The sequence below is a fragment of the Orycteropus afer genome, unplaced genomic scaffold (assembly GCF_000298275.1).
Source record: "Orycteropus afer afer isolate SDZICR_OR568_19922 unplaced genomic scaffold, OryAfe1.0 scaffold00321, whole genome shotgun sequence".
Lineage (NCBI taxonomy): Eukaryota > Metazoa > Chordata > Mammalia > Tubulidentata > Orycteropodidae > Orycteropus > Orycteropus afer.
Window position 1 is genome coordinate 948,797 of NW_006921908.1, and position 9,947 is coordinate 958,743.

Sequence of the window (9,947 nt, forward strand, 5' to 3'; positions counted from 1 at the left end):
TTGAATAAGTGTGGAGAAAGAATACAACCCTGACGCACTCACTTCTTGATTTTAAACCATGTAGTGTCCCCTTGTTCTGTTCGAACGACAGCCTCCTGGTCAAGGTACAATCAAGTGCTCGGGAATAGGAAATAGAATCATTTCAAAAGTTAATTTGTATTGGACAAAAGAAAATCTAAGTATCAGATCATGGTGATAAGATATTGAAATAACATCTGAGAAAGACTGTATGGTCCTACTGTGTCATTACATCAGAACACCCATCCTAGGTGGGTAAGTCCCCCAGTATGAGTTTCCCTGGTCAGAAGCAGTACTCCATCTTCTTATACGTAAGCCACAGAGGCAGAAGATCTCTTCTGTTCTCATTTCCTGACAGCAAGTCACCTAGACTCAGGTAATTAGGTTTTTCTACCTGGGATTTGAATCTTGAAATAGTAACAACAACAACAACATAGTGATGCTAGTCTTAGGGATGGTTAAAAAATTATTCAAGTGAGGATGAAAGTCCATTGGTAGCAATACTGTTGAGACTCTAACAGGAGCAACGGGATTGAGAATCCAATGAACCATTGACAGATTCCCTAACTGGACTTTTCTTGACATGGGTTTGGTTCTATTTGGCACTGTGCAACTTCCTTCGATTCCTGCACCTTTTCTGAGCCTGGTTCTCCACTGTTCCTGCTGACTCTGAAAGCTTTCTAATTTTCTTTAATAAATGTCTTTCCCCCAGAGATAGCCAGAGTCAGTTTTAGTTGGATGTAGCAAAGGGTCTTGATTCACAGACTCACCAAAACTGACCCACCCCAACACCTGCCTTAATAATTAGCCATATCCATTTGCTTGACTCCAACAAGTATTATCTCTCAAAATTCCTGGAAGATGAAGGATTTAATGACTATGCCTTTCATAACATGACTAGTTAATTCAGGGAGAGAAAAAAGAACCACCACAATCAAGGTCAGAAGTGCTGTGTTTGGAAAGAACAGATGAAATAAATACCAATTTTCAGTTTCAAGCAGTTCTTATTAGATTGTGAAGCCTCAGCCTATGATTTTAGAACCACTTAAAATTAGTTAAATTACTGCTGAATCATGGACTAGAACCTTAAGTCCTCTAGAATTGAGTACTTAAACCATACATTGTTGTTGTTGTTAGGTGCTGTTGAGTCGGCCCTGACTCACAGTGACCTCTCCTTGAGTTTCCAAGGCAGTATCACTACGGAAGTAGATTGCCCAAACTTCCTTCCAAGGAATGGCTGGTGCATTTGAACCGCCAGCCTTCTGGTTAGCAGTCAAGTGTCTTAGGCACTATGCTACCAGAGCTCCCGAACTATATATTATATAGCTCATATCAGAAATAAAGACGCTATTCAAGAAGAAAGTATGAAGATGAGAAATGGGACTAGGAAATATATATTCTGTATCTCCGCCTACTTTTACTAAGCTATTTCCTGTACACACATATTTTTTTTCCAGACTAGCCACCTCATACCATACATTCACAGTATCACTGAAAACATAAACTAGTATCACTACCCAAGATTATTAATGGCAGAGGTTTAAATCATCAGCACAAAGAAGTTTGAACACTGGAAGAAAGAGAGAAAATACAGAATAGTTCAACACTAGGCTCAGTAAACACTGAGATGTTATAAACTAATTTTTAAAAGTGAAAGAAATTCTATGTGGCTAAATTTGAGGAGAAACTAAAAACTAAGGCATAGTATCAGATTCACCATTTTTTAAGCAGAAATATACATATTCCTTTCAGATAAATACACTCTACAGTAGCAATACTGGAATTAAGACAGTTGTTAGGTAATCATCGCCACAGGGAATGAAGGCAATGGTGCAGTGTTTCTTGTTTTATGACTTCCCAGGAGAATGATTAGATCATGATAGCACACCCCCTAATGTGCCTTTTAACTTAAGCAATCATTTTGTTCACAGATAAGTAGTTGTTTTAAATATATGTTTTAGTCTTATTCCGGTAAAGAAAAATAGAATAATGAGATAGGGTAAAAGAGTATGTGTGCACATGTGTTCATGTGCATGTAGGTGGGTATAATAAATTAAATATCAATAACCTACCAAAGAAATACAGTGATTTCAATGTGGCAATGATTAATCCTAAAGGATAATTAATATTTATCTTCAAAGAGCTACATGTGTGATATTTTGATATCTATATGTACCCAAGGAGTCTTTGAGTTGGGTCTCACTTGATGGCACATAACAACAACAGCATTCTTACCTCTAAAATTTATATTAAGTTTTAAAAATAAATTTAAGGCAATTAATTTTAAAATAATAATAATAAAGTGATTAAGTTCATAAAAAAACAAACTAGCAAACAAACAGAAAAAAAATGTCCCTCAAAAACAGAGAAAGTTATAACTTGGTAAACTTGAGGTTGGCTATTATGTTCGGTTTGGTAAGTTTTCAAATTGAGGTACCTACTTTAATGAACAAGGAAAGGCTTCATGAAAACACCACAAAATTGATCATCGAAGAATTATTCATAATAACAGCACTAAATTTTAATTAAAAGCAACATATATTAAGTTCTCAGGAAAAAAAAAAAATCATTTTGGGGCAGCCAATACTGGAGTAAAATCATATAGGCAAAAATATTTTACTTAAGTCAGTGAAAATGAAGAAATATGTTTGTGTGGTTTATATATGTATGTATATGTATAAGAAAAAGTATTCTGTTAAAAATATCAATAAAAATTAATTAGATCACCATGTAATGGTATATGGAGAATTATGACAGAAAAATCTGGAACAGATTTCAAATGAAGGCAAAATCAGTGCTGCTGTGAAGGAAATTCTGGCAACAGGTGCAGAAAGATGGACACATGGGAAGGCAGCTATGAAACCTGACAACTCTGAGAAGACAATAATATTTAGAATTTATGCCATACTTTCTTTTCTTCAAGCATTTTATACACATCAACTAATTAATCATCAAAACTCCCACGTATTTCTCTCTTCATTATCACACCCAAAAATGATGAGTTGCTGCTCCTTTACCATATAGAATAAATCATATTTAAATGTTTTTCACTTTTCATGCTAAACTTCTCTGTAATGATATTTTTTTTTAATCTTGTTGCTGTTAGTTGCTCTCCAGTCGGCTACAACTCATAGCAACCTCATACGTAACACAAGGAAGCATTACCCAGACGTACGTTATCTGCATGAATGCTGGTTCTATTTGAGTCCATTGTGGTGGCTGCTGTGTCAATCCATCTCAGCAAAGGTTTCCTTCAATTTCTCTGACCCGCAACTTTATCCACCATGGTATCTAGTTAACCAGAATCTTTCTATCCTTGCTTCTAACAGGCATTCCTGTTGTATTTCTTCTAAGAGTCACTTTTTGTTCTTCTGGCAGTCCAGCTAATATAATTACAGCTTGTGAGTTTGGTTTTTGTTTGTTTGTTTGTTTTGGGAATTTTCAACTAATGCAGTTGTTCCAAACAAATCCAATATCATATTTCTTATCTCTTGACAGATTTCATTGGAAAATGACATCAGGATTTATCAAAAGGTTAGATATAGCAGGGTTGCTAAGGCTCAGAATATAGTGTGACGGAATATATCAAAGTTCAGAGTAGGTAATGGATGAATAAATAAAATCTGGATAATATCTAGAAAGTATCAAGAAAACACAAATACTACTTAGGTCATTTTCTTAGACTTAGAAACATTACTGAATGATTGTTTCCAAAGGACTTCCCAGTCACGAAATCCAACAGTCTTTCCACAGTTCCCTTAAGTGTGTGATGCAGAGCTACCATACTCCCGTCCTTGGCCTTCCATGGTAATGCATACTCCAGTTCATTCTCTTCAAGAACAGCTGTTCTATTTGAACTGCCTCCAAAATAAATGAGCTCCTCCAGAAGTCTTCTCCCTGCATTTGCTACCTACATGAAACGGCATCTTCTCTTGGCGTTAGTTGTTTCATTTTTTTAAAAAAAAAAAAAAAGATGTTGGTGGAACCACTGAGACTATGGCCTCTAGCTGCCCTTCAAGTCTGGAACTGAACTCACACCTGTGGCTTCCAGCCAAACAAAAGACAGGCATATGAGAACATTTACCTGAGGTAGATACACTCCTTGGAGATAACAATCATGGGAGAAAGAAGGGCTGTTTTGTTTATGCACAGGGAGACAGCTCAGGGGGCAGGAGTGCATGGAGGGATAGACACAGGGAAGAGGTAACTACTGGGAGGAAATGGGAGGGGAGGTGTTGCATTGGGGTAAATTGTAGTCAATGTCATGAGACAAAGTGTAGGTGAACTGCTGTGTGGAAAGTGGATTTGCTCTGTAAACTTTCACCCAAATCACAATTAAAAAAAAAAAAAAAAAGATGTTGGGTAATAATAGTACTTCTCTTGTAGGGATTTTGTGAGAAATATCTATGTCAGGTAGATGTATAGGGTCTGGCACATAATATACATCAAGAAGTGCTAGCCACAATGATGAAAATGATATTAATTGCTATTATTATTATCCTCTTCATTTGTAATACTACCTAATCCCACAGTTTCAATTCGTCGTGCTTTGTAAATGATTCTTAAAACTAAACCTTGTTGATGTAACCTCTTTCTAGAACTCTATTTCTCTTTTTCAACCACCTGATAAACATCCCAATTATAGTATCCTGTCAACACCACAAATTCAGTAGATCCCCAAATGATTTAACATCCCAAAATGATCATTCCCCCTTTCTTTTTCAAATTGATGCTCTTTCCACTCAGACTCAAAACCAAAACCAGTTTTCTTTATTTTCTCCTTCACCCCAGCCATTTCAGAACACCAGCAAAACTACAGTAATTTTACCTGTTTCTATTAATTCCCATTTCCATACCTCTAATTGAGTGCTTCAGTATCTTTTACTTTCCCCTCTGTAACACTCTCCTAACTAGCCCCTATAAGCTACAGGTCTTCTACTGAGAAGCACTCATGCTACTGTTCTAGATTAAGCATCCTAAAGCATTGATTTGTTCATACTCAAAAACTATGAATAACTAGTGGCTGTGTCCTGATTCATCTCACCTTTCAGATCTGATTTTCTCCTTCTTCCTCAGGTACTCTGTATTCCAGCTAAACTTAACCAATGCTAGATCGCATATATGCACCATGCTTTCTAACATCCATGCTATTGCTCAAAATTTATTTCTCCAGATGGAATGATTTTCTTCCAAAATACTATGGGCATAGTTTACTCACTATTCTAGAGCCACCTCAAATGCCACTTTTTACATAAAAGCACCTAAGATCCCACAGCAAAAAGTCATCTTCCCTTCCCTAGCATTCCTCCAGAAATTCATCTATGTATTGCTTCAGGCTTTTATCACTTTCCTTCTTGTGTAACGGTCTATTTACCCTATTTGACCTTATAATTCTTGAGGATAGATTTCCATCTAATTCATCTTTTTATCTATCTTTAGTCCATCTATATCCTCCTTACTTACCTGCTCTCTCAACATAGGACTTGGCAAGGTGTTTTTGCATGAAACAAAACAAAACTAGCACTCAAACTGGCTACAATGACAGTAGTGTTGTTGGTGATGATAAAAGCAGGTGCATTAGTAGTACATATTTTAGCATAAATTTATTATAAAATGTGGGTTTAATTAGCTAACTCCAATAAAATTGTATTTAAAGTAGATATCAGCTGATGATATGACATAACTATTGCCAACGTATGAGTTACTAACTAGTATATAAAAATCTACTCGATACAGAAATTTGCTTTTGCAACTCTTCCAGAGACAGCCAATTTTAATTGTATTTTTGTTGTAAGACAAGGCAATTCCCCATATCAGGGGTTGTTGATAGCAGTAATACCACCTTTCAGATCCACATTAAGAAACTATAGAAACATTTTTTGGTTACTACCATTATTGGTGACATTTTGTCTAAGGACTAGGGGGAGAAAGGGATGCTGCAATATTCAGGACAATCTCAGCCAACAAAGAATGTTCTCACATTCCATGTTAAGAACTTTAAACACTAGACTGAATTTACATCTTGACATGTGGTAGAATTTCAGAATAAGAATTGTATTTTCTACTCCATTCCATTAGTATCTCTTTGGTTTTCTGAGGCAATAAATCTTTTACAGAAGTAGAATGCCCCTCTTCATTCCATGGAGTGTCTGGTGGGTTTGAACCACAAGACTTCCAGTTAGCAGTCAAATATTTTAGGCACTATGCCACAAGAGCTTCAGTATTCCATCCTATGTAATAACAATTAGTTTGTTATTACACTTAAAATAACACTCATCACATCTTCCAATTTGACATGATATACTTTGGCTATTCATGGTATTCTTACTTTGAACAAAGTTATTTCCCTTTTATAAAAATAAAAAACTAATAAATGTGACCGGTTATATGTATTCTAAAACCAGCTTTTATTCTAGTGTCCATTTGCACATCAGCTATTTCAATTTCCTGCGTTTCTTGTTTACAATGATCTATGATCTTCCTACTTCTCTCAACTCCAAGCATTCATTGTTAAGTAGGTGCCAACATCTGACTATATCATTGTTTTAAGTATTTACATGGTAATACTTAATATTTGGGAGCTCTGGTGATGTAGGGCCTAAGGCATCTGACTGCTAACCAGAAGACTGGAGGTTCAAACCCACCAGCCACTCCTCGGAATGAAGACTGGGCAATATACTTCCATAGTGATACTGACTCAGAAACCCAAGGAGGGGTTGCTATGAGTTGGATCCGACTTGATGGCAGTGAGTTTGACTAATATTTATATATGTTAAATAAATGTGATTTAGTTTCTTTTTACAAGAATCCTCTGTTTTTGAAAGTTTGCTTTATGCCACTTTTCTTTTATGAAAGACCAACATTAGTACCTATTTTCACTAACCAAAAGACATCTAAAGATAATTTTCACTTTTACCAAAAAAAAAAAAAAGTGAAAAGCAAAACTAGCATTCAGTGTTCATTCCGCAGTGAGCCTAAAGCAGTAGCATACACCTCAACCACAGAAAGTAGTGTGGCGAAGGTACCTTCCCTTGGGACTACATTCAGCATCTTAGCAAGACACCATAGTTTGAACTGTTAACTCTATTAAAAAAGCCCAAACTATATGTTAGTATTATTTTATATTTTATATGTTATTTGGTATGATTTGGTTCGTAAATTTTTGGGTCTGGGAACACTCAAAAAATTTTCTCATATAAAATTAACAGTAATTGCTTCTACACTTTACATCATTTTGGCTTATAAAAGGTTTCATAGGGATGTTTTACTTTCAGAAAGTACAGGAAACCTGTTTTTCTTTAAATTATAGTTAGGATATTATGTTAATTATTTCATTGTATAGAAAAAAAAAAAAACTCACTATCATCGAGTCGAATCCAGCTCATAGCGACCCCCCTTTAGGTTTCCAAGGTGGTATCACTATGGAAGTAGATTGCCCAGCCTTCCTTCTGAGGAGTGGCTGGTAGGTCTGAACCACCAGCCTTCTGGTTAGCAGTCAAATGTCTCATGATTTATAGTTTCAGGATGATAAAGGAGTGCTACAAAATATGTATTATAAAAAGTGATGTATGTCTGATAGGGCTGAGAATCAATATACTAAATGAAGAGCTACATAACTTCTAATGCCTTCCTAGGTTTGTTAAAGGAAGAAGAACTACTTTGCTATTAGATTGTTTATTTTACTATTTTGGTTATTTAGTACTTCTAAAAATAAGGAATGGGTCAATGATAATCATTACAAGTATCTTACTACTTTACAATTGCATATAGTATGTTGGCAGGACCTCTGGTGGTGCAGTACCTAAGGCATCTGACTGCTTACCAGAAGGTTGGCAGTTCAAACCCACCAGCTGCTCCAAGAAAGAAGATGAGGCAGTCTGCTTCTGTAAAGATTTATAGACTTGGAAACCCAATGGGGTCGCTATGAGTCAGCATCTATTCGATGGTAGTGGGTTTGACTTTTTATAGTATGTTGAAAGAAGGTCTGGTGGTGTAGTAGTTAAGGCATTTGGCTGTTAACCAAAAAGTCAGTGGTTCATCCCACCAGCTGCTCCATGGAAGAAAGATGAGGCAATCTGCTTCCATAAAGATTTACAGCCTTGGAAACCCAACATGGGTTGTTATGAGTCAAATTGACTCTGTGACAATGATTGTTCCCCCCTCCCCGCACCGCCCCCCAGTTTTTTATACTACGTTGGTAGTGCAAGTGGTTAGCTAAGGTGTTTAGCTTCTAACTGAAAAGTTGGGATTCTAGTCCACCCAGAGGCACCATCAAGGAAATCAAAACGAGAACTACCCAAGTTCTAAGCCTAAATCTAAGCCTTAATCTAATTGCAGAATCCAATGTTTTCCATAACAGTTTTGAAAATATAACAGTGTGATATTAACAGAAAGATTTTGTCATCACTTCCTCTTCAATCATTTATCCCAGCAGATCTAAAGGTAGGAATCATCATATAATTCATGAAATGAGGACATAAGGGGTTTTATGATTTCAGAAATATCATTTCTGATATTTCTATCACCGATTGAACAGCCATGTTTTTCAGAAACAATTTTAAATGCCTGTGTTTATGGACTTCTCAAGACTATTTTTGGTTCATTTATTGGCATTTAAAGGCCATTACTTTGTGGACAGAGCCATCAGATGTGTTGGCTAAAGCTACCAGGGCGTAAAATAGCTGCAGGGTCACTATATGTCAAAAATCAACTCAACAACACCTAACAAAAACATACTTTCCTTTGAAAGTTTTTCAGCAGATACACATAATTTTAAAAATACAAGGGAGAAAGCACTTGTTAGTCTGTAGACAAATTTGAAAATTCATAAAATATAATATTTTTAAGGTTTCTATGATCTAACACATTGATTTTACAAATGTTTTTTGCTGATTTTAACACCTCGGCATAAATCACTATTCATCTTTAACATTCTGAAGAAAGATAAGAGTGACTTAAAACACCTACAATGTGATGACATAAATGTTTATGGCCAAAGGTGTGTACCTATTTGAAAAGATCATTTCTAAAGGCTTCAAAGTTTTTATTGTAATGAATATCCATGTTCAGGATGAATCATAGCATTCTGAATTGAAGATACACTTTCCTAATACAATATTTTCTCTATTAATGTTGAGATATCAAAAACATGAAATATATTTATGAGGTAAAGAGAAAGATTAATTTCTAACTATTCTAGCTATTAAAAAGACAGAAAATATTTCTAAGTGGTAAATGCCTTAACACGAATTTCAGTTCCTCATCTTCTCTTTCTTCCCCAAACAGGTGCCTTCCCAGAGTCCTATGTCCTACAAAGAATAAGAGCTACACCAGATTTTCTCTGAGATCCCTTCAAAATCAGAAGTATTGTAGGTAATACTTTAGACCTCAAAGAGTAATATACAAATATTATTTCATTTTGGATATTTAAAGAGACAGTGCTCTTGCAGATTCCTGTGGTGGTAGGACTTAAGAATTAACCTAAAATTCACCGTTTGCCAGGGACTGCACGGAGGACTGTGCACCATGGCTGGGGAACAAACGGAGAAGGTGAAGAGAAAGGTGGAATGAGCTACGGACTTTTGCCGGTTCAGAAGGTGCCGCCATTTTGAAGGCTTAAAAAGCAGCTTGACTATTTTGGATATTTAAAGAGACAGCGCTCTCCCAGATTTCTGGGCCTTAAGAACAAGTTCTGCTTGCCAGCAACCCCAAGGACACTCGGGGCCTGCAAGACTGAAAAGGTATGACATTCTTCTTGTCACTACACCCTACACCCGCTTGGTGAAAAGAGGTGTGGCCATACCCACTCCCACCTACCTTCTGGGCCCACAGGAACTCCATCAAAGTCTGTGGGCTCAGACGGAGCCTGGGTACCCTACCCAGTCCTCTACCAATTTTTTTTCCTTTTTCTTTTCTTTTTTTTTTTTTTT

General features: G+C 36.2%; 1 protein-coding gene across 1 annotated transcript in view; it reads right to left on the bottom strand.

Moving 5' to 3' along the window:
* The window catches only part of METTL15 (methyltransferase like 15), a 370,101-nt gene that overhangs the window by 263,185 nt on the left and 96,969 nt on the right, over window positions 1-9,947 (bottom strand). The gene's annotated exons all lie outside the window — the stretch shown is intronic.